General features: G+C 31.1%; 1 protein-coding gene across 1 annotated transcript in view; it reads left to right on the top strand.

Annotated features, from left to right (window-relative positions):
* Window positions 1–22,995, top strand: part of LOC142975604 (ATP-binding cassette sub-family G member 1-like) — a 62,690-nt gene that overhangs the window by 5,449 nt on the left and 34,246 nt on the right. The gene's annotated exons all lie outside the window — the stretch shown is intronic.

The raw sequence follows: 22,995 nt of genomic DNA, 5'->3' as shown, positions 1-22,995 counted from the left end.
AATCACGCCTCTTGCCCAAAGGAGTAGGCAGAGATAAAAGAACTTAGAATAGAACGTGTTTCTTTTTATCCGCATTTAACTATTTCTAAATGTGACTTTTGACATTAACAAGATCGAGTTAGATAGAATATTTTATTATTCGTGGAAAAGTACTTAATCATCGGAATCTGTTGCAAAACTCATATTATATTGATTCTAAATTTTCCTACAAAACTGAATAAATCATTAGAAAATATACATAATATGTTAGCAACTATTGAAAAAAAAAATACCTAACAATATTAATTATTCTTCCATGGAGTTAATAATTGAAATAATTGCAGTTCCGCATATTCCATCCATTTCAATGATTACTATTAATAGTAGGTAATATTGCTTCATACGCATTCATACATCTTAACATCCAATTACGATAATAGAAAAACTTATGTCAGTAATACAATATTCTCATAGCAACATACAAACTATTATAAAAACCGCAAATTAAATAATGTTACTCTATCTGTTTGTCACGCTTTGAAGACAAATAACAAAACCGATTGAGTTTAAATTTGGTAGTGTGATAGATTGATACAATTCCGGGAACGTGCCCAAACCACAGATTTAATTATTTATTTATTTTGATTCACCAACAGTTATTACAATGATTCTTACATAGGTATTTTTAACTTACAGCATGTAACTAATTGCATAACTACCTATAGGTGAATACAACATGCATTGGAATTTAATAATTAAGAATAATTAAAATGATTTCATTTATATCGATTACATTTATATAAAAAATAATATATCAGTATAAAATCACTGCTGTGGCTACCAGCCGGGACATGGGAGCGCTGCCTCTCAGCTTCTCCTTTTTACGATACAAACTATCTAAAAAAACACTGAAACGGAGCTGTTGGAAAAAACTACTTTAAAAAATAGAATAAAACATTAAATAACAAAATTATATGCATTTGTCATAGCACTAACCAACCGTACTGACCACAAACACACTGACCAACAACCAACTGCTCATTGGTTTCAAACCACAAACACTGTTTAGAATTTAGTTCCCATTTGTTCGTATTGTTACATAAATTATTTCAAGTATTTTCATTAGCCGATGGTTAGATATTTAACAAATAATTTATTGATTTTATATTCGAATAAGTTTGGTAACCAGACAACATGAAAATTTTGAATTGTTAGGCCCAGCTCTCGGTTTTGTGGGGCCATTTGCTCAACTACTTGATATGCATCAAATCTTTTATGATAAACTGATGTGACAGTGCCTCTAGATTCTTTTGCAAGAATGTTTTTCATTAAGAAATGTTTAATTATCAAACGCTCGCTGGATAGTACCTTCTTACTGTAGAAAATACAGAGAAATTGGTGGTGGCAAAAATAAAATGCCAAATAGGAAGCTGAATGTATCCAGTATATTATTATGTTCTGATCGAATGAACGTCTCATTAATTATCTTTGTATCGATGTTATATAACCGATAGCCTTCTTTAACAATGCTATAACTATACAATACAATAGAAGTTTTTTTTCAATTCGAACCAGTTGTTCCTGAGATTAGCGCGCTCAAACAAACAAGCAAACTCATATTGTTAGTATAGATTTAAATAATTATGAGACATTGTTTTGGCATAATCCGCTCACATTCAATTTTTTTTTACCATAACTAATATTTTTTGTTTTCGTTTTTACTACAAAAACCATAATAATTGTTTATAACTGGTTACATAATGGCTCTCAAATATTTTTTTAATACTGTTATGGTATATTATTTTTTATTTGTAGTTGTTAGTTTTATTATGTAGGTATGCCGTACAGTATATTATGTACCTATATCAGTAAAAGTTGTACTTTCGCAAGAAAAAAGTATTTCGAAGATTATATTATCGCGAAGTAAGGTGGGCCAATGTGGTAAGTACCTAGGTGTTGGGTCAACCATCTAGCCATAATAATAATAATGTAATTTACTAAATAGGTATACAACGTGTCGGCAAGGCCACCATAAAATACATTTTCTATTGAAAATCTCTTTAAAATCTACAAGAACAAAATCCAAAGTAATGGGATTTATATAAAAATATTATAATTAAAAATAAAAATTCTACATCAATCAATTCTAAAAACTACATAATAGGAACTGACAGAAACTAGTGACGAATAAAATGCTTGCGAAACATTGTTAATTTTATGAGTAATAAAAATATTGATCGTCGTAAAATATTTTATGATTATTATAAATCAGGTTTAACTAATGAACATATGGTGATGCAGGAAGCTAAATTAATATTTTACGATACAAATAATAAATAAATAATAGTTAATTTACTAAATTATGAGTCAAATACTATGTGAGGAGACTCCGTGTTTATAAAATGATAAAACTATAGGTATAAAACTAAAGGTATCATGTAGATACCTACTTGGCGTAGGCCAGTAGGAAAATTATAATTAAATTAAAAACCTTTTAGATTATAATAATAAGACAAATATAAATGAAACGAAAAAGTTTATATTTCATTAATTTTATTTTCACAATATTACTTTGAACGGTTAATGTCCTTTATTTATTTGTCTTAATTAATGACGTATTGTTTCATTTCTCAGTTATTGTTATATATTTTTTATATATTTTTCTTCATAATTTCAATTCCACACAATAAAAGCATAATCAGTTTTAACGAGTAGCAATAATAATTATTATTAGAAGTAAAGAAAAGATGTTTAAAATATACATTTAAGTTCTCGTTAAGTATATTTTGCCTTACTGTCTAATGTGAAGATATACTTCTTACTGTGTTTGTTCTAGTTACTGCTTCCGAGAATTTTTCACGATAGAAAAACCCAATAACACTTTACCGCTATTAATATACTTACTATTTGAAATATATTGGTAGTCACAACTACTGCCTAGATTATAATCAATATTATAATGTTCTACAAATATATTTTCACCGTAGCAGGCAACCTAAAATAGAGAATAAAATAAAAGAAATAATATTTTAAATTGTAAAGTTAATTATCACGGATTATATCATAAGTGTAAGAGTTCAAGTGATTACAACTAAAAGTATATTTGACAAGCTATTGACCTCTATTTTTTAAATATGTATTTTTTTATTTTTTTTTATTTAGCCTGTTTCTATGTCCCACTGCTGAGCAAAGGCCTCTCCCCTGAGTTTCCAGTAAATATGTATTAAAGTATAAAAACTTGCGTATGTATATTTTTGTCTTGATTATACGAAATATCTTTGAGATACTTTTTACAATACGATGCATGAGTAATTTTCTATGAATAAAATGCTTAAAACTTAATGAATGAGTATGAATTCAAAATTAGGCATATACATATGTTATTTTTAGTTGATTTCATAATTTAATATAGGTCGTAAAATAATTTTATATCACTACTATACTAAGACATTGTTAATTTTATATACTTCACTAGTTAAATTAAATATAAAAGTTTTTAATCGGATACCTACTTACCTATAAAAAAATAATTGGCTTTACCAGCCACATACAGACACACGCTAGAAAACAAGCCATTGCCATCAACAGATACCTACGTCAAGGAAGATAACACAAATTAAAATAGGGCTTAAATAACAAACCATAAAGAACCACATAGAATACCATTAAGATAAAAAAAAAACTAACCTTTTACAACTTCTTCTACGAAACTCACTTCTCGAAAACGATCGATCGGTAAGATAACAAATCATATTTAGTTCGGTAAGTCCCCAACTACAAAAACCTCGCGAGGTCACGTCTTCACAATAAAAACGGTAGCAAGTATTTGCGAGTTCACCCACCTTGATTGCACCCTTGTGTCAGATTCATATGAAAACTTTCTTTCATACGAGAAGTTTTTTCATAGTAATCTTCAGAAATTTATTGAGACAGCAATTTATGTATGTTTTTGCTGGCCGTTTAGTTTTAAGAAGTAGTGGAGAAGAGAGAATATTGGCTTGAGTTTTTAAGATCTGTTGTTTACATTTGGTAGTTTCGCTTCTGCAACTGGATCATGCAATTCTATCAAAGATTACCTAGGTACTATATTTACACATATTACTGTATTCACGACTGACAGAGTCGCGTAAGTGTACGTGTAATTTTACTTGCACGAACTACAGTAGTAATTTGTATGAATTTAGAAACAACGTGACCTATAGGGGATTTAGGTATAGCTTTATATTAAACTCTGACTATTAATGTAGTAGCAGTCTCGTATAAATTATCCAAAAATCTGTTTCCAAGAAAAATATTTACCTACTAACAGATGTAAAATGTTGTAGATAATGTTATGTTCTTTTCCTCACCAAATCGAATTATAGAACTGATTTATATTCAAAACAATTCAGTTAATCTATTTTTAATTAATATATAATTTTTAAATATTTGGTTTTCGCTCAACCGATCGAGTGACGTATTGTTTTGATTCATATTTTTGTAAGGTCGCTAACATATAATTTGCATATTATTATTAATTCATTTTCCGGTATATTTAACCGCTAATACGTTATAAGTAAGTTATTACTATTAGTTATTATGTTATTAAATACTTCGTGTTAAATAACCGTCATTCAGTTATACTCATATTTTGTTTTGTTTTGATAGAATACTTCCTTAAACTGTAGTCAGATGTTTTTCAGTAGTAGGCACTTTAATTCTTAGAACATAAACTAAAGAAATAATTACATTTTCAATATACAGCAGAGTTTTTTGAGCACTTGAATCGCTAATAAAGGTAGAAGCACCTAAATCATAAAGATTCTTAGAGATACCTATTTAAATCCTTTATTCAATTATTTCCATACCTCCAAATGGAACGGAAACAATTAAACGGAAATTACATGTTTTCGCGATGGCTAACGAGGCGCAACCGGAATGGCATAACTATTGTTTATTAGTTCTATGAAAGCATTATCTCATGTCATGCAGTATATTGGAAAAATGCTGTTGTTTATGTTTTATTTCATTCATGAGTATGTAATATTATTTCTCCTTTATAAACAGACAAATATGAGATTGAATATTAAACTGATACTCGCGCTTTAGAAATACAAGTGATCAATAGAAGTCTCCCGTGTATTTTTTTAAATAGAAAGGATAGAAAAAGTCTCTATGGTTTTTTACTTTTATGTTAACTATATTACAATTTCTACAAGCATTTTCAGACTATTTTATAACAATCCGAAAACCAACTAAATGTAGCATAAATTTCACAAAATTACAACCTACTTAGTTTACTCTTCTAGATTTCAAGACGAACTCTATCTCAGCATTAGGTCTCTAGTACTCAATATTTTTCTTTCACGACCCTATCAGATCAAACTAAAAGACCCTCTGAATACTCTTACCCTTTGAAACAATAGCTGCAACGCTCAACTCGGAGTACTTGACGATAACTAATGAATAAAGTTTCTCAATGCCTTTCAGTATTTGTTCGGCATTCAGTTTCATTACCAGTTACCCTATGTCTTTTGAAGAAGGGTAATTAGAGTAATAAAGGCTATGATTTGTTGACAACGCTTTCTAAGATCGTATCGAGTTTGTTGAATGTCTGAAGGCACTTTCGAGATAGTGCCGGACTGTTGCTACACGAAAGCTAGATAGTTATCGAGTTGTGCACTGGTGGTTATGGTTTTCATACAAAATTCTCAGATTAAAGATCGCATGAAAGTCTCTAATGAGTAATTTAAACACTACAGTTATTAAGAAGATTAGCTCGCAAAAATTCTTTTACAAGTAACGTTGTTATAAACACCTGTTATGCTGAACTAACTGCTAAACTAAATTATTTGAAAACTTCCGAAAATTTGCAAAAAATAACAGGCAGAAACAAAATGAGACTTTTTTTACCATTTTGGAATTCAAACAAAGGACAGGTTTTTGCGACTATTACTATTTCAACTCAGACGTTTTTTGAGTTATAAAATTTTGAATAGTTTTAGCTTACATAAGAGTTACATAATATACAAAGAACTATTTACTTTTTAGTTAATTAACTTGACTCATGAGTTCTTTGTTAGTAAAAACTTGATGTTTGGAACTTTTTGCCATTATTGTGTATAATTGAAACATACCTATTCCTGCTAATTATGAACATGTGTATTTGATCACTGTACTGATTACTTACAAAATAAAATATATTTCGAAGCTGAGAACTTGTTTATTTGTAATATCTTTTTATGCCATATTTAATTACACGTTAGCTACCGGCTGCCATACATAGTAAGCATATCCTAGGTCCTTTTTCGGTAGGATAGTTATCACAATCTTAATATTAAAAAGTATTTTTTTTGTCTTTACTATATCAACGCTAACTATTCGCTACGTATTTTAAAAAGTTTCAGATTTTGTTTCACAAAAAGAAACCGATTTTGCGTAGGTTCTTAAATTCATAGGTCATAGGTGTTATTAATTATCTTTTTCATCGCTACATATAACAAGCTATAGTGCCATATATTTTAATGAAAAAATAAATAACATCCGCATTACTAACGAATCAAGGGTCCCAGTCACAGAGATTGCAAAAACAAATTACGGATACATATTTTATAATATATATACTTGTCACCTGTCACTTTGATACCTACACATCAAAGTGACAAAGACATCTTGTGGATTAACTATAACTAGTATCTAATGTAGTTAAAATAAGCAGTGAATAACAAGGTTAAATATTTGATACCAAGGAAGAATCGGATCTAAAACGATCGGTGGATATTATAGTTGCACCACATATGAAAAACATGCAAAAAGTGACGGCATCTACGTTTGAAAATTTCACCGGTCATACACAAAACATGCTCAGAGACAGCAGTTCCAGTTTAGATTATCCAGCTGATAGCTTATCCGACAGATAACCCGACAAATTACGAAAAACCCTGTCAAAATATTCGTTAGCCAATATTTATAATTATGATGTGAAACCGGCCGTTTAAATAATGAGTCTCATTATTATCTTCTGAAAAGAAAATTGTACTAAACGGTTTAAACTTTCTCTTTTGACACGAAAATCCATTATTGTTAAAAATATTTCCCGTAAAACTTTCCTTCGTTTTGTTTTCAATATGGCATCCGAATTTCGTATACATACAAAACTATTGCAACAAAGCTAATATTAATGTTCGTGTCAAATCGACGTTTGCAGAACAATAAAAATATATCATTTGTAATGACTATTTTACTATGAAATATTAATCTGAGCAATTATAATATTATTTTAGGTATTGTGATGTTGGTACATTTTTGTTGACATGCACATTGTCACAAGTGTGTAAAAGTAGTGGTAATAAATAAGTGGTAGTTTTAAAATGGTTACAACATAAAAAGAAATAAGGTAACGGCTGATAGTATTCCAGGTTTAAGCTAGCAAAATAAATTTACTGGAACTTAGCCATAATATTTTTGACTTACTTGGAACTTAGCTTTATTTTGCCACTAGATTTGGTATTTGTTGTGTAGAATTTGGTGATTCATTCTGATGCATGTCAGTGAAATTATGTTGACTGCCTAATAGTTGCCATAATTTTTGTCATTAATTTCAGAAAATTTCAAAACAGTTCCAATATCTTAAAACAAAACATTTCGCCAACAAAGCATATTAGTTGAACACTTATTTATTTAATAGTCAAGACAATACCGCACCATTTCTGTCCCATTGTATGTTAAACAATGTCAAAGTTCATTCGCCATAATATGTACGGTGTTTTGGATGCTAATGTTTTGTTTATATTAGAAATGTTTTCACTATAAAGTGTCAACACTACAGCTATACAAAACAAATCTAGATTGCTAGCTCGATTCTCTACTACTATCGACTACCGACAACCGGCCCGTCATCGAGAAAATTTGTATCAAATTGTGATCTGCGCCTCTGACGGGCGTCGTGGGAACTATTTTGGCAGCACATTTGAAATGTCAAAATTTCGATACTCGACAATATTGTACAGTATTGACTGTACATAACTATTTTTGAGAATCTATGATCGAATCAGTCGATGATGACTGTTAACAAACCCGAATATTTCGTATGCGATTATTGAGCAGCGCCGGTGGCTTTAAGTATGGGACTTAACTTTTATTTCTTTTAAACATTTTTAGTTGTGTAAATACAGACTTTTAAATAAACATAATCGTGTACATAACTTTTTTTATTCATTATATCACAATCTCTTAGTATAAATTATGGTTTATGAAGGGCTTAGCGTAGTCGTATGAGATCACTAATTACATTTTACCTTTGTATGACACAATAATGAGGGTTCTGTAAATTACTAGGTCTAGGCGACTCATTAAAGGAGTGCTTTATACCTAACAAGTCAATAGTCATTAGTACAATACTTAGGATGCCTTGAAACACTGACCCATGTGCTTACGAACCATAATGCCCTGTAATCATAGCGACATATCAGTGTTTTTTTTTATAAGTACCTTGATGTTGTTAGTATTCATGCATAAGCAAAGGAAACTAGAAAAAGATGATTTTTTATTAAAAAATTTTGTTTTGATTTGGGAATATTTATACTTGTATATAAATTTGCATGTTATTTTTGTGATTAATTTTTATTTGAGTCTTATTATTTGTTCTTGGATATGATAAACCCCGTAGTAAACTATATCAGCCTAGCCTTTCTTCCATACTATGTTGGTGTCGACTTCCAGTCCCACGGGATGCAGCTGAAATACCAATGTTTTACATGTTAACTAAGCCACGAGCTCCTCCCCTCGTAACGTAAATCCCGTAGTAACCTAAGTCACAAAAAAATATTGAGTACAGTTTTGATAAGAAGAAAAATATTTGCAAATTAATCAACGGAGAATGTACAATCAAATACTTAAGGATGAGTAACGCAAAAAATATGGCCAATTAAAAAATCTACACATACCAAGTTGCAAAAAAATAAGCTGTATTACATCAGAGGCTCAAAACGAATAAATCTTTTACGATCACAAAAATAACAATAGATACATAAAACGGTTTCTAGAATGTGTACTAAACCGAGTTTATTTAACCTCCAATCAAGTTCTAATGGAAGGGAAATCCCACATTTTGTTAGAAGAAACTTCATAATCGTTTTTTTATTACAAATTCATTTGGGTTTGTTTATAAGGTAAGTAGTGTGAATAGAAAAAATAAAACTTTCCACTAATAATATCACACGGCAGTGTAACCACCAAGTTTATAAAAACTTGATGATTGACAGTACGCATAATTGAAATTAATTTGATATGATGTTTCCGTTTCTTTAAATAGGTATTACACCTTATGTTGAATGATAGAATAAAAATATACAATGTCAGATTTTTTTTTTCATTTTCATCCATCTCGCAGTGCGATCGGCACAAGGAGGCCGCGTTGCGGGTTCGATTCGTACACCGAACAAATATTTATGTAGTTACGTTACGTAAACCATACGTGGTATTCTTCTAAATACTATTCATATTACTATTTTATTGTGCTTGCTACTCCCTTAGAATTAAAAAAAGTATAAATAATAAAATATATTATAGAGGAGCTCGTGGCTTAGTTAACAACAGCCGCGCAGATCGATCTCTGAGGGTAAGCCATGCTTGCCGAGGTTGATTTGTGGATGGGTGACCATCTTATACATATCGAGTTACTCCGTGTTTCGGAAGGCACATTAAATTGTGGGTCCCGGCTGTCATTTTCGAAGATCTTTGACAGTCGTTAACAGTAGTCAGAAGCTTGAAGGTCTGACAACCAGTCTTACCGAAGGGTATCGTGTTATCCCAGGTAACTGGGTTGCGGAGGTCAGACAGGCAGTCGCTCCATGTAAAACACTGATATTCAGCTGCATCCGGTGAGACTGGAAGCCGACTCCAACATAGCTTGGAAGAAAGGCTAAGCGAATATATATAAATAATAAAATATCCAAAGCAAGATTCGTTCCAAAATTCTAAGTTTTCTTTACAAACATTAAATAATTGATAGGTATATCCGATGGAGTGACGTAAATCGACGCAAACACCGTGCATTTGCACTTCGTTACGTATGGAAAAATTAATAAAACCTGACTGGCTGGTACGGCACACGCGCTCGCATCCGAATGCGTTGAATGTCAATACAGATTTATGTTCACTAGATGTGGTCTCTCGATTTCAATTGCTACGCCGAATTGAATCTATTAACAACTGGAAATATTCTCAACTAGCTGACCCGCGCAACTTCGCTTGCGTCACATAAGAGAATCATAATTTTCCCCGTTTTGTAACATTTTTCACTGGTACTCTGCTCCTATTGGTCGTAGCGTGATGATATATAGCCTATAGCCTTCCTGGATAAATGGGCTATCTAACACTGAAAGAATTTTTCAAATCGGACCAGTAGTTCCCGAGATTAGCGCGTTCAAACAAACAAACAAACAAACTCTTCAGCTTTATTATATTAGTATAGATAGTGTTATGTAAATGTATAACTACAAGTAAATTTACTAGTTCATAGTTCCAGGTAAATTCAGAAATAACACAATTTATGCTTTATTTCTTCTGAATACCAAGAATGAAGGGGTACCTGGAAAACTTTTATTAAGAGCTATTATTATTATTGTATTGAATCGTTTAAACCTTTAAGTAATTTTAATTTTTTGTATTGTTTCAGGTACGTGGAATACTACACAGTTATTAACTATATAGAAGGAAGGTATTCAATATTCTACATGAATAGTTGCAAAACCAATATACATCATATATTTTTCGCCGCAACAAAAACATGTATGTTTTTTTAGCTCTAACATAAAGTAATGATCATCGTAATAAATCATTGCTAGGCCTTTGCAATTTTTTTGTCTACGTCCATCAATCTCAAGTGTTAAAATAAAAAATATTGACGTTTCAAGTACTTGAACGTCCGTATAAAACGTGTATCCGTATCGATATGCAATTTGGCAGTATCGAGGAATATGCGATATTCGTCGAAGCCTCCAGCGAAATATACCGGGGACGTGACAAAGTTTGCCTGTTGTAGCGATTCAACGCGTGTTTTATATTGTTCGTTTGCGTTATTCGCTTATATGTTTGTTCAATGTAATTTTAGAATTTGGCGCATTTTCACATTTGAGAATAATCAATTTACAAATTACTTTTTTTGGGATTGTGCTACTTTATATTGATATTATCATGTCTTTATTTTGTTTGAAATTGTAGACAAAGTTACGATTATTGAAAAAAAAAATATTTTACCTACTGAATGTAGTTTATGTAAGTGTATAATTCCTCGTTATATATATACGTAACGAAATTAATAACAGGAGTTTCATAACGATAATTATTTATTACTGGTCGGGAATAAGCGCACTATTTTTTAAAAAGTATAGAAAAAAATTGCACCGCTTTGAAAGTACCTTTTTTATTAATTTATTTTACTGAATGAGTCAGATCAAACATTAAGACTCTTTTTTAAACAGTTCTATTCCACGTAGGTCTAAAAACAAAGTCATCATCATTTACCTTGATTCATCAACAGACTCGTCTAAAACCCAGACGCGCTAAAACCTTAATTAGAAAATCCAAATGTCTTTTTTGTATTACATAACAAATATAACCAGTCATCTTTTTTTGTACACAACCCATAAACTATTGTAATCAAAGATGAACTGTGAAGAAACCAGCTTTGATATGATTGGAATGTTCTAGACGTATAGGAATAAAAAGCCCATAGTAACATGAGAGTTACAGACGTCATTATAAAACGACTCCATTGGTTCAAAGTTGAGCAACGGTATTGGACATATGGGTTAAAGTTTGAGTTTATTTTTGCTTGTTTTTGATCCCAATTTTGACAAAATCTGTCAAATTTAGTGCGAAATATTAATAGTAACAAAAGGTTGACTGCGAATATTTGGATGTTTACGTCTTTTACATTTGTTAATCACGTCTAAACGAATGAATGAATTTTGATGAAATATGGTACACTAGCTGACCCGCGCAACTTCGCTTGCGTCACTTAAGAGAATTAGTCAAAATTTTCCCCGTTTTTGTAACATTTTTCGTTGCTACTCCGCTCCTAATGACTGTAGCGTGATGTTATATAGCCTATAGCCTTCCTCGATAACTGGGCTATCTAACACGGAAATAATTTTTCAAATCGGACCAGTAGTTCCTGAGATTAGCGCGTTCAAACAAACAAACTCTTCAGCTTTATAATATTAGTATAGATAATATTAGTATAGATGGGTAGTTAATAACCTCTATTAACATGAAGAATACTGCTTCTCGGGGAGTCTTTTCATGCGAATGAAGTCACTTTCAGAAACTTGTAAAAATATTTTATTCAATAGAGGCTTTATGTGGTAATTTTTAAAATACAGGTTTAACTTTGGAAGGTATAACCGCAGTATTTTTCTAACAAAAAATACCAATCTTTCCATAATAAGATTTGATTGACGTGAGTTCAATGCAATAAGATTTTTTCATGAACATTAGAGTCCAAAGGTGTGATTTAAGCCCTGCGATCATCGACCTTTTGTTGTTCAACGATTTTATACATCATTACTACATTAAATATTTACTTACACATGTAATACGACAAAAACGCTTTTTTTGCGTATTTGCAAATAAATTGGAGTGTTTTATTTATTTATTTTTAAAATAGTTCCTGTTTTAGTCACGTTTTGAGAATTCAACGTCATTCTGTTTCATTTTATTAGAATTATTTTTAATATTCCAATTCTATGATTTATTGTTCGTATAGCGATGAACTTTGGATACTGAATCGACTGCGTTTTTTGTAATTTCTAAATCTGGTCAATAACAGATCTAAAAATATTTAACAGCGAGTCTATTTTGGTGTTTTGCTCGAATATAATTTATATGCATTCTGATATTTAAAAATGTTGTCCAGTAGCTCGATTCTCTTCTTCTATCGACTACCGACAATCGGCTAGTCATTGAGAAACTTTAATCAGCACCTCTGACGAGCCTCGTACGAACTATTTTGGCAGTATATTTTAAATGTTAAACTTTCGATACTAGACCGACTGTAGAGAATCGCGCTTTAGTACTTACTACTTACTTTTATATTAACTGTTAGTATCTGTTTCACGAACCACATGTCAGCGTAATCTAGGTGATACTGTATTAGTCATCCATGCGTGGTCTTTATTGGATCTAAACTATACTTGCTTTAATTTTAGGAGGAGAACCATGTCCAGCTGTAACCAAGAAACCTTCTGTTTACATACAAGTACAAGCAATATTATCCGATGGACTTTTGATTTCGATACCTGTAAACAAACAAGTTATTTTCCAACCTTTTTGGGTTGTTCACCCAAAGCCAAAAACAGATTCTGCGACAAAGTTATCCTTTAAATGGAACCAGATTTTTATTTTTATATAATTCGGTTGATGTCATTAAACTCGTAACTTTACCAAACCCAAAATAAAATAAAACTAAATTAGTTGACGTTTTATTTTTAGTATGTTTTGGATGCAAGTTATTTTGGGTTCAAAGCATCTTTTTTGCCTGCTTTATTTTTATCACTGACGTCAGAATGCAAAAAATAATGGCATTTTTGGATAAGGCAGTATCTTGTTAACTTTAAAGTAGGTACCTAAATAGCAATTTATTTGCGTCATGTGAAGATATCTTTAACACAATCGACTGGTATAATATATTTATTTTAGCATTGATTGAAACCCGTTTGTCTAAAAGTAGGTAAACGATTACTCAGTATTTTCGCAAGGTCTAGATTGTAAAACGAATAGGTTCGGGCTAGAATTTTAGTAAGATTGAAACAATATTGCTACACTTCATTATTGCCTTAGCCGTTCAATTTTCGGGTCTGGAAATTGCCAATCGGTGTAAAAGGCAGCCGAATTCCGATGACAAACGTTCTAGACAGACCGTCTTCGGATTTTACTAGTTCTAGTTTCTTAGTTTGGATGTTGGTTACTGGGCCAGACATAATACAAACTATTATTTTGCTAACAAATTGCATACGCTTATTTTTGTATTCAAGTCTAGTGTCCCATGACAAGTAAAGCCCTAAAATCTGTAACAATTTATAAACTGTATTTTTAATGTTTGTATTAAAATCAATTTTCTATTTAGTATTGGTTTACATCAATACGGCAATTTGAAAACTAAAATAAACGGAGTAGAATTAATAGCTATTTTTGTTCAGAATTGTTTGGCAAGAAAACTACAACGGTGGCGAAAAATACTCTGCGATTTCAATCTGTAGCTTGAAAAGTGTCGGCACAGGCGTCAACCTGTTAAACGATAACATCTGTTGGTACGCATCGTGTACTGTGAGCCAACTGTAAAGTATTATCGTGTGAGAAATATTGCTCATACATTTTTTGATATGCAGCAAGTGAACCTTTCAATGAAAATAAATGTACTTTAGCTGCTTTAGCTGTTGCAGTGTGGCGATTTCATACCACTTATAACATACATAAATGATATATCACTTATTACTTGAAACTACACTTGATTAGATACAATTTTGTTTTATTTTTACCTAGTGGCCACCCGTGGTTTTGTCCGCGTGGATTTTAGTTTTCCCGCCTCCACAACTGTTTTTTATTGCTGATCTATCATATAAAAGTTTTCCTTTGGAGGGAAATTTCCAAAAATCCTCTTTTAGTGCTTCTTTACACTCCCTAAGAATCGTCACACCAAAGGAGAATGCTCAAAATGTATGGGAAAAAAACCCAGGCCGTACACAAACGGTGTGTAACTCAGAATTTTAGTGATACTGAGTGATTCAATTCCAGATATTCGCCTCTATCAAATTCGATGGCTAAATACTATTTTTTGCTATTATCTACTATTTAAAAGGTGAATTTAAAAATAAATATTTTTCAAACATTCATCACAATGATTATTTTTTGAATAATATAATTGTATAAGTAAATATCTAATACTAATAAATAATTAATTTTAATGGAACTGTGACTTAAAAAAAATAATAAACAATAAAATAATTATATTCTATCACTACATAGTACATAGAAGGTGCCAGCTGCATTTCTTCCCGTGCATACTGCAAAAGTCAGTAGAGGGATGGAAGGGTTTGGTGCTTCATAGGCTATAGGCTAGCAATCTATCACCATGACAACACTTTTCTACCTTATATTAGCCCTCCAATTGTCTGCCAACCCGCATTAGACCAGTGTGGTGGACTAAGGCCTGATCCCCCTCTTTGTTAAGAGGGGAGGCTCGTGCCCCTCGGTGGGGACATATATGACCCGGTGATGATGACTCATTTTTCAAAAATATATTTTTTAATATTTTTAATTTGTAACTCAGTTACATACCTATATTAAAAATGTGTGACTCAAAAAAGATTAAACATTTATTATATAGGTAATTTATTTAAAAAATATAAAAATATATTGAAAACCCCCACTGAAAAGTTATAGCAAAATAGTATGTTCAGCCATCGAATTTGATAGAGGTAAACATTGGGAATTCAATTACACAGTATAACTAATTTTTTGAGTTACATAACTTTTGTGTACAGCCTGGGTTTTTTTTGAGCATTCTCCTTTCAACTGTTTGCGCTCTCTCTTGTCGTTTCGGCTGAGCATTGACTATTAGTCAGTCACTCAGCAACAGAGGTTTTATATTGTATTGATTAAAACATTAAACAAAAAAAAATACCTTATATTAAAATATATCAACCACTATTATAGGTATTTTTAACTCATGATCAACAAACACCGGAAACTCTCAAGCATAAAAACGTGTAGGTATACTGTTAATGTTGCAGCAAAAAAATAAGCATCCCGTTAGCGTAAAAACTAAAAAAATACACTTAAAAAAACTGCGCATCATTATGTCTGAAAAATTTTCCGAAAGCAAAAAAAGCTTTGCCGAATCAAGTCTAGCGATTTAAATAACTGTATACACCAATCAAATACTAAAAATATATCTCGCCGTTATATTATTAAGGCAGTAAAAACATCATTAGAGTTTATTAATATATGACGTATTTAGTGACGAAACGAGCTCAAAATTTTGTTTTAATATAACTGTTGATATTATCCACGTGTTAGTAATCGAAATTGTTTTTTGAGAAAGTCGTGACCCGCAGTAAAAACCGGACTAGTACTGCTACGCAGACTAAGACAGTAACCAGACCCCAATTGATGGTGTACGAATAGTAAACTTGTACCTATACCTGTCTATTGATCTGACGTAGACAAAATGGATAAAATTGTTTAATAAAGCGATGCAATAATCTTGACGCGATTTGATTAAGCTATTTTCATACCCATTTTGTCTTTTCGTTGCTGAATAAATTAAACTTGTTGTCTAACTTCTGTAAGGTGTCTTCGTTTATGTATTTTACTAACCGACTTCATTTTTTTGGAATGTCGAATGCTGAATAAGAAATTATTATTAGAATCGTAAATTGTTATCTCTTTGGGTTTCTAGTCGACTATCTTAAAGTGACGTTCCTTTCTTTCTTGCTTGTTTATTTATGTTTACCTTTCTTCTAAACAGCCTGGTCTAAAATACAAAGGGTTACCAAAAATATTTTGATCTTTGCACTCAATTGTCTTCGCTCTATTTATAAACAACAACACAATATTTTGTTTGCAAATTTATTAAGCATCATAACAAGTAAAATTGTATAACGAGATACATTCCTTCGATATAAGAACACTGCATGGATGACTTAAGAAAGTAGTGTTAGTTAACATTTCACTTTTACCTTTAGTTGTGAAAGAATAACGGCCATCCTGCTTAAAAGTAATTTTCGCGAAAAGTTAATGAAAAGGATTTTTTATTGCTATTAAACTTGGCTAATATAGTTTGACACTGTCGTTTGAATATACTTAAGTATTTTTAAGACTATTTATTTATAGATAGTAAGTGACACTTTAAAAGGAAAAAAAATATGTTTAACAATTTTAAGTCTACCATATTAGGTAAATATTCTTTTGAAAAACCATTTTCATTATTCCAAATATGTGCAGAAGTGAAGAAAATACTAGAAAAAAACAATCTCAGTACATTTTGGCCTTAATTAAAACTACATCAGCGCTAATTAGGTACACTTAAAATCTTTTAGTACCAAAAATAACAGGTAACTAAAATCATGCGTGGGATTCCGAAACTTTATTTTTTAAATTAGAAATAAAATACTATTTTGATAAATGATTGCAGGCATAACTTTGTTGCAAATAAAATATAATTGCAAGGTGTCATTGAATTTTTAAAAAACACCTTTTGAAAATGTACCTATAGTTAGGTAATTTTTGATCAACAGCGAGAAAAATATTTCTAAGCACTTAATTAGTATATAAGTTAAATACATAATTACGTTTTATATTTGTTTTAAACAAAAGTAAAAAAAAAAACAATATAATTATTGTAAGCTCATTGCATGAAACACAATAATGGACGTTTTCAAGTGGCTTTCTTCATTATCCATCTTCTTAAATGTTTATTATGCATGTATTAAAAGGACAAAACGAATCAAACAGTCTAATATATTAAACTAGAATTCAAAACGCCTTTGGTTCCCGTCTAACCGGTCAATTTTACAGCTATTAACATAAAAAACATTAGAAATAAACGATTTAAAGCATAAAATAACAATTATCTAGGTTTCCACGTGACTGATATGTCAACTTTGAGGACATAAAAATAATAAGTAGTTATTATAATTGGTGTAGGTTGAAAATTATGTCGATAGCGATACTAGACTAGTACTTATTCTTAAACATTTATTCAAATAAGTGACCTCAGATTTAGTTTCTTATTTTTAGAAACAGTGAATATTTATTTACATATTTTTAGGTATTGATTAAGCTACTTATGACTTCCTCGACATATACTAAAGTACTGGACTGAAGAGTTTTACATCGTGACGGACAAACCAAATAATTTGCGGAAGTCATCTATTCAAGGAGGAGTTTATCAATTCAAAAGCGTTTAAACTCATATAAAGAATAACTATTGTTATTGTTTAGTTACTAAGTTCTCTCTCTCTCTTCCATGCTATGAATCCCATATATGGTAGTCGTATTAGCCTTCCTAATTTTTGTCCTCCACTTCACACTATCTCTGACCATGTCTTTTTGCACTACAGCCAGTAATCCCTCAAAAATTACAAAGAAAGTATACCTTAGCACCAAATATAAACATTTTAAATCCAAATATTTTGAAATCAGTAACTTTCCTTCATTTGAATTCCATCAAAACACTCAAAACTTTTTCACAGAAAAAATCAGAATGGTTTTTGAAATCTTTTATCCTGTTGAATTTTAATTTAAATCGTCATCACTTTAAATAAATTCATAAAGTTTATTTTTACTTGAAGATGGACTCGTTTATCCTTGTTGTAAAGTTGGAACTTAATCTGGACGCTTGCAGACTGCATCTGCTTCATTGAAGGACTGATGATGGAGACGCAACAATGAAAGCAACGATTCGTTTTATCATCAGCGTTAATTTCCAAGTGGGCTCTGAAGGTGCTAATTACTAAATGGAAAACTTTCCAATGCAGTAATCTATTGGTAATTATATTTGCAAAACGTATTACTTGAAGTGAAACACTTCAAATATATTTTTTTTGCAAACATCATTTGCTGATTTTTAGTAATTGTGCAATTTGAATACATATATTTTTACTATTTTATGAAAACGTCCGTGGTGTCGTGTTCAGCACGACACCACGTGGGTGGTGGGCTGCTCGCGAAAATCGTCCTCATACGATTTCTCACGGAATATATTTGATCCTGTATGATGTCATTGTATGGATGCGTATGAAACAAGGGAAGTTTGAAGAGATCGTAACAAGCGTGATTTTTTGGTTTCTAACTACATCTATCGAAAAAGGCGTGATTTTATGTATGTCTGTTTGTTTGTAAATTTTTGTGTGGTCCATAATTCGTTACAGGCCTAAATTCGTATTTTTGTAAAATTCCATAACAATTTTTTTCCGTCGAGGGAATAAAAAATGGCAATCGCTTTTACTACTGATTCATATCAGTAGGCCATCGATTAGTTGTTACTTAACTTGTTAAATATAGTGTTGTTAGGTTAGGTTAAGGACATACACATAAAAACTATGCAAATCAATGTTCTACATTATAATGAATGCATGTGATATAATTTTCTCAATTTTATAATATCTAGAATGCAAATATTCATGCTTTTAAGTAGGTTAATCATTATAAAATGTATAGCTTAAGACTTCTAGAGTCAACAACTTTGCTATTTTTGTTTCAATGTAACATTTGATCGTATTTTTTTATATAACCGCAAAGGAAATTTTCCATCCGATTTACGAATTCTAAAATAAATGGCTGATTTAAATTAGTCACTTAATAAATACTACTAGCCTACGACATACAAATTAGCCTATTATTCTAATAAAAGAACTGATGGATAGGTCTTGAGGCGAATGGACTGACGTTAAAATTAACATAATAGCAAAAACTAGTTGCTAAAACATAACATCTAAAAACAACAAACCCGATGACTCAGTACAAAGCATGCATAAGTTAATAAATACAGAAATCCAGGGTGAAATATATTCGTGGGTTTCTACTTGATAAATAGATATCGTGTTCCCACATAAGTAACAGATCATCAATCGTACAAATGGTGAAACGAAGACGCAAAAACTCCGAAGAATGGAAATTGGTGTAATTTGTTGTGGGCAGGGCCGTGAAACACAGTTTCCTGAGGCTATCCGTAATATCGACTAGTGTTGTTCAATTTTTTACATATACCGTTTTGGCAAGAAGCAAATCTGCAAGATTGATATCGGTCATATATTTTGTTGTGTTATTTATCGGGCGGTTAATAGAAAGTTTGTGTTTATTTTTGTTGAAACTACTGGAATATTCGAAAAGTTTGGGAAATCGATTTCAAAATAGAATAGTATAGTAGAATACAAGTAGGAAGCTAACCCTCGGTTTTTGAGTGCATTTAGCGGTAGTTTCTCTATTCAATAGCGTTTTTTATATGAGTTTAAACGCTGTTGAATCGCTACGAATAGATAAACTACCGCTAAATGTACATCAGAAACCGAGGATAAGTGTGTTAAATTGTTAATATGCTATAAAATGACGCCTTATTCTATAGGGTAGACAACGCTCGAAAAACAAATCTCCGACTAAATTTTTAAAATTCAAATAAGCAATCACAATTCTTTAAACTAAAATATTAATTCATAGTTCTGGTAAATTCGTTTCTTATTGTATGCAACGCTAAAAACTAAATAAAAGATTAACCAGAACATAACAATACGCTTCTTTCGGTCTAGACTAGACTATTTTTTAACAATGTCAACTATTTAAAACATAATAGAATAGGTACCGAAAAACCTAGACTTCACACTGCCTTTGACATCTTTGTTAAAGACTTAATTGTTAGAAAATATCTTCAATTAAAATACTAAAATTATTTTTGATTAAAAACTGCTTTAGTTATTTAACAAAACCAGCATTTGCTCGCGAATTTGTCCGCGTGAAAAGCTTTCGGGGTAAACCGTTAAAAACAATATCTTATGTGTCTTAACACATAACACATTTCTCATATCATCTGGTACACAGATATAGACTATCACGTTCCAGTAGATTTTATAAAAATCAGTTCATTTGTTTTTGGGCGATAGAGTTACATTCATCAGAAGCACATCCTCACAGACTTTCACACTTATTACATTAGTAGGATTAAAAATACGATCACGCTGTTGTGGTTATTATTTTCTACGATTACAAAAATAAATCGTCGTAAATTCGCTATAAAACTGGTCGGAATCTAATAAAGTAGAAATGCAAAGAACAATAAAATACGTATCTTGGTACAGTGATTGATTTGGGTTGCTTTTTACACTGATCTTGGCGGATTTGACGGCCCAAATGACGCAGTACGAACAAGGTCACGGACTCAATACTTTGGGATCCAAATCTATAAATAAATTTACATAATGCTTGAAAAAGACTAATACTCAATTTTATCTACGTCTCTTTAGTTTGATGACTTCTGTCTCGATAGTACCTACTAAGGAATCGCTAATTTTAGGCAACAGTACCTTTGGCTGTAATTAAATAATTTTAGTACTTCTAGAAATTGTTACGTCTTTGAAACTAAATATCGTCTTGTTTTCTTGCGTTGATCTTTCTATTGATTACAGAGATTCTATGATCTACAACCAAGCCGATTTTATTATTTTACAAAACTATGGCATGTAGCGTTTCATATTATAAATATATACTCTGTATTACCGCAGTCGTTCTCAACACAAGAATTGATCAAAGCGAAAGTTCAGACGATCGAACACAGAAACTAGTTTTGATCTAATAATCGATGAAACAGTATCCGCGTATTTAGTGCCAATAAAATATAAAAAACAAGATTTTACTCTAGAATGACGTCAAATCTATATCAAAAAATTGAAACAGATCATAAACGATTTAGCATTTAATTATAGGGCACAAATTGAAATTTTGATTAGACAGTTATCGAGGTTTACGCATAAAATAATATTAATAAAGCCAATATCTGATTTCATTCAATGTTCCGGAGAAAAATGTGTTCGGCGATCTACAATCAAATGTGGCGAAGAAGGCTAAGGCCAACTATAAATTCTAAACATTAATAAATTATAAACTGGAATAAACTCAGTTGATTGATTTTTCTACAGTTTTATGAGATAATAAGACTTATTAACTTTTTAATAAATTTGATAGATTGCCAGCCGTGACGTGACCTGTTTATGAATAGAATATCAGAATCCTCTCCAAAAACCGACCAGGGTGTGCAAAAATCATTACTTTTACCAGTCATAAACATTGAAGCAACAACCCAACATTTTCATACAAAAATAAATGTTTAAAAAACACAAATCGTCACGGTGCAAGCCCGAAGGTATCAGGAAGGCGGTTATACGTCTTACGGAGAGACACGGCCGGTAATGTAGGTCGTACGTCTTCGAGAATCTCAACGACTATTGCTGCAAATAATATGCTCTCTTTAGTAAAAGACTGCGGCGTAGTGAAAGCGATGAGATGGATATTTTTAAATTATGCTGCTGTATTCTTAGGAATGTTGTGTAATTCGATCTACGGACTGGTAAAGCGATTTATATTACTCATGTCAAGGGTTACACACACAATATTAATTAAATAATTAGTACAATATAATTGTGTCAAAATAAGATAATAATTTCTACATGTAATCTTTAATAATAGGAGATGATTAATCGCCTCTTGGGACAAGTTTATTTTTAGTTTTCTTAAAATGAATGAATCAATTCACTAATGCCGCCAAAAGCATCAAAAACTGGATGTAGGATTATATAAACCCGTAACGTAATAGCTGAATTGGTAAATAATAATGATGGAACACTATCATATTTATCAAAGAAAAAATATGCATGCTTTATATTTCACAGCATTCAATGGATATAATACCCTTATGCAGCTAGGAAGCGATTGTTCTTACCTCCCAGTTGCTTATGCTTAGGAAAACCGTTCTCGCCAAAATTTAACTGACTCGTAAAATGGAATTTCCTTTAAATAAATGTAGGCCAGGAAGCTTACGGTCTAATTTATGAAAATTTAAATAGGCTTCTCTTTTAATTACTTTCGAACATAATTAAAATTTACTTTATTTTTGTTTATAGTAAACGCATTATCTAACTAATACTCACCAGTGCGTAAAAACATTTTTTAGCTATATTTCATTTACACGTTTATTTTTGTTAGAATGTTCTACAGCCAACTTGCATAATAATATGACCTACAAATATACTTAAATTTAATTAAAAAATGACACTAAAACCTTTTGATCCTAGTGTCCGTGACTCGTATGTTTACGTTAACTGTCCAAATTTTTTTGCTAAAACCTTATGTATGACCCAAAATAAATATTATTTTTGAAACGTCTATTTTTATTTATTAAATTTATAAGAAGGCAAAAATCATTTGTTTTAACACTTAAATCAATTTTTGTAGCTTTATTTACGCATTATTCATTGATAATTTATT

This window comes from Anticarsia gemmatalis, chromosome 9 (genome assembly GCF_050436995.1).
Source record: "Anticarsia gemmatalis isolate Benzon Research Colony breed Stoneville strain chromosome 9, ilAntGemm2 primary, whole genome shotgun sequence".
NCBI lineage: Eukaryota > Metazoa > Arthropoda > Insecta > Lepidoptera > Erebidae > Anticarsia > Anticarsia gemmatalis.
The sequence above is the reverse complement of the archived record's forward strand: the minus strand, read 5'-3'. Positions and strand labels throughout refer to the sequence as shown.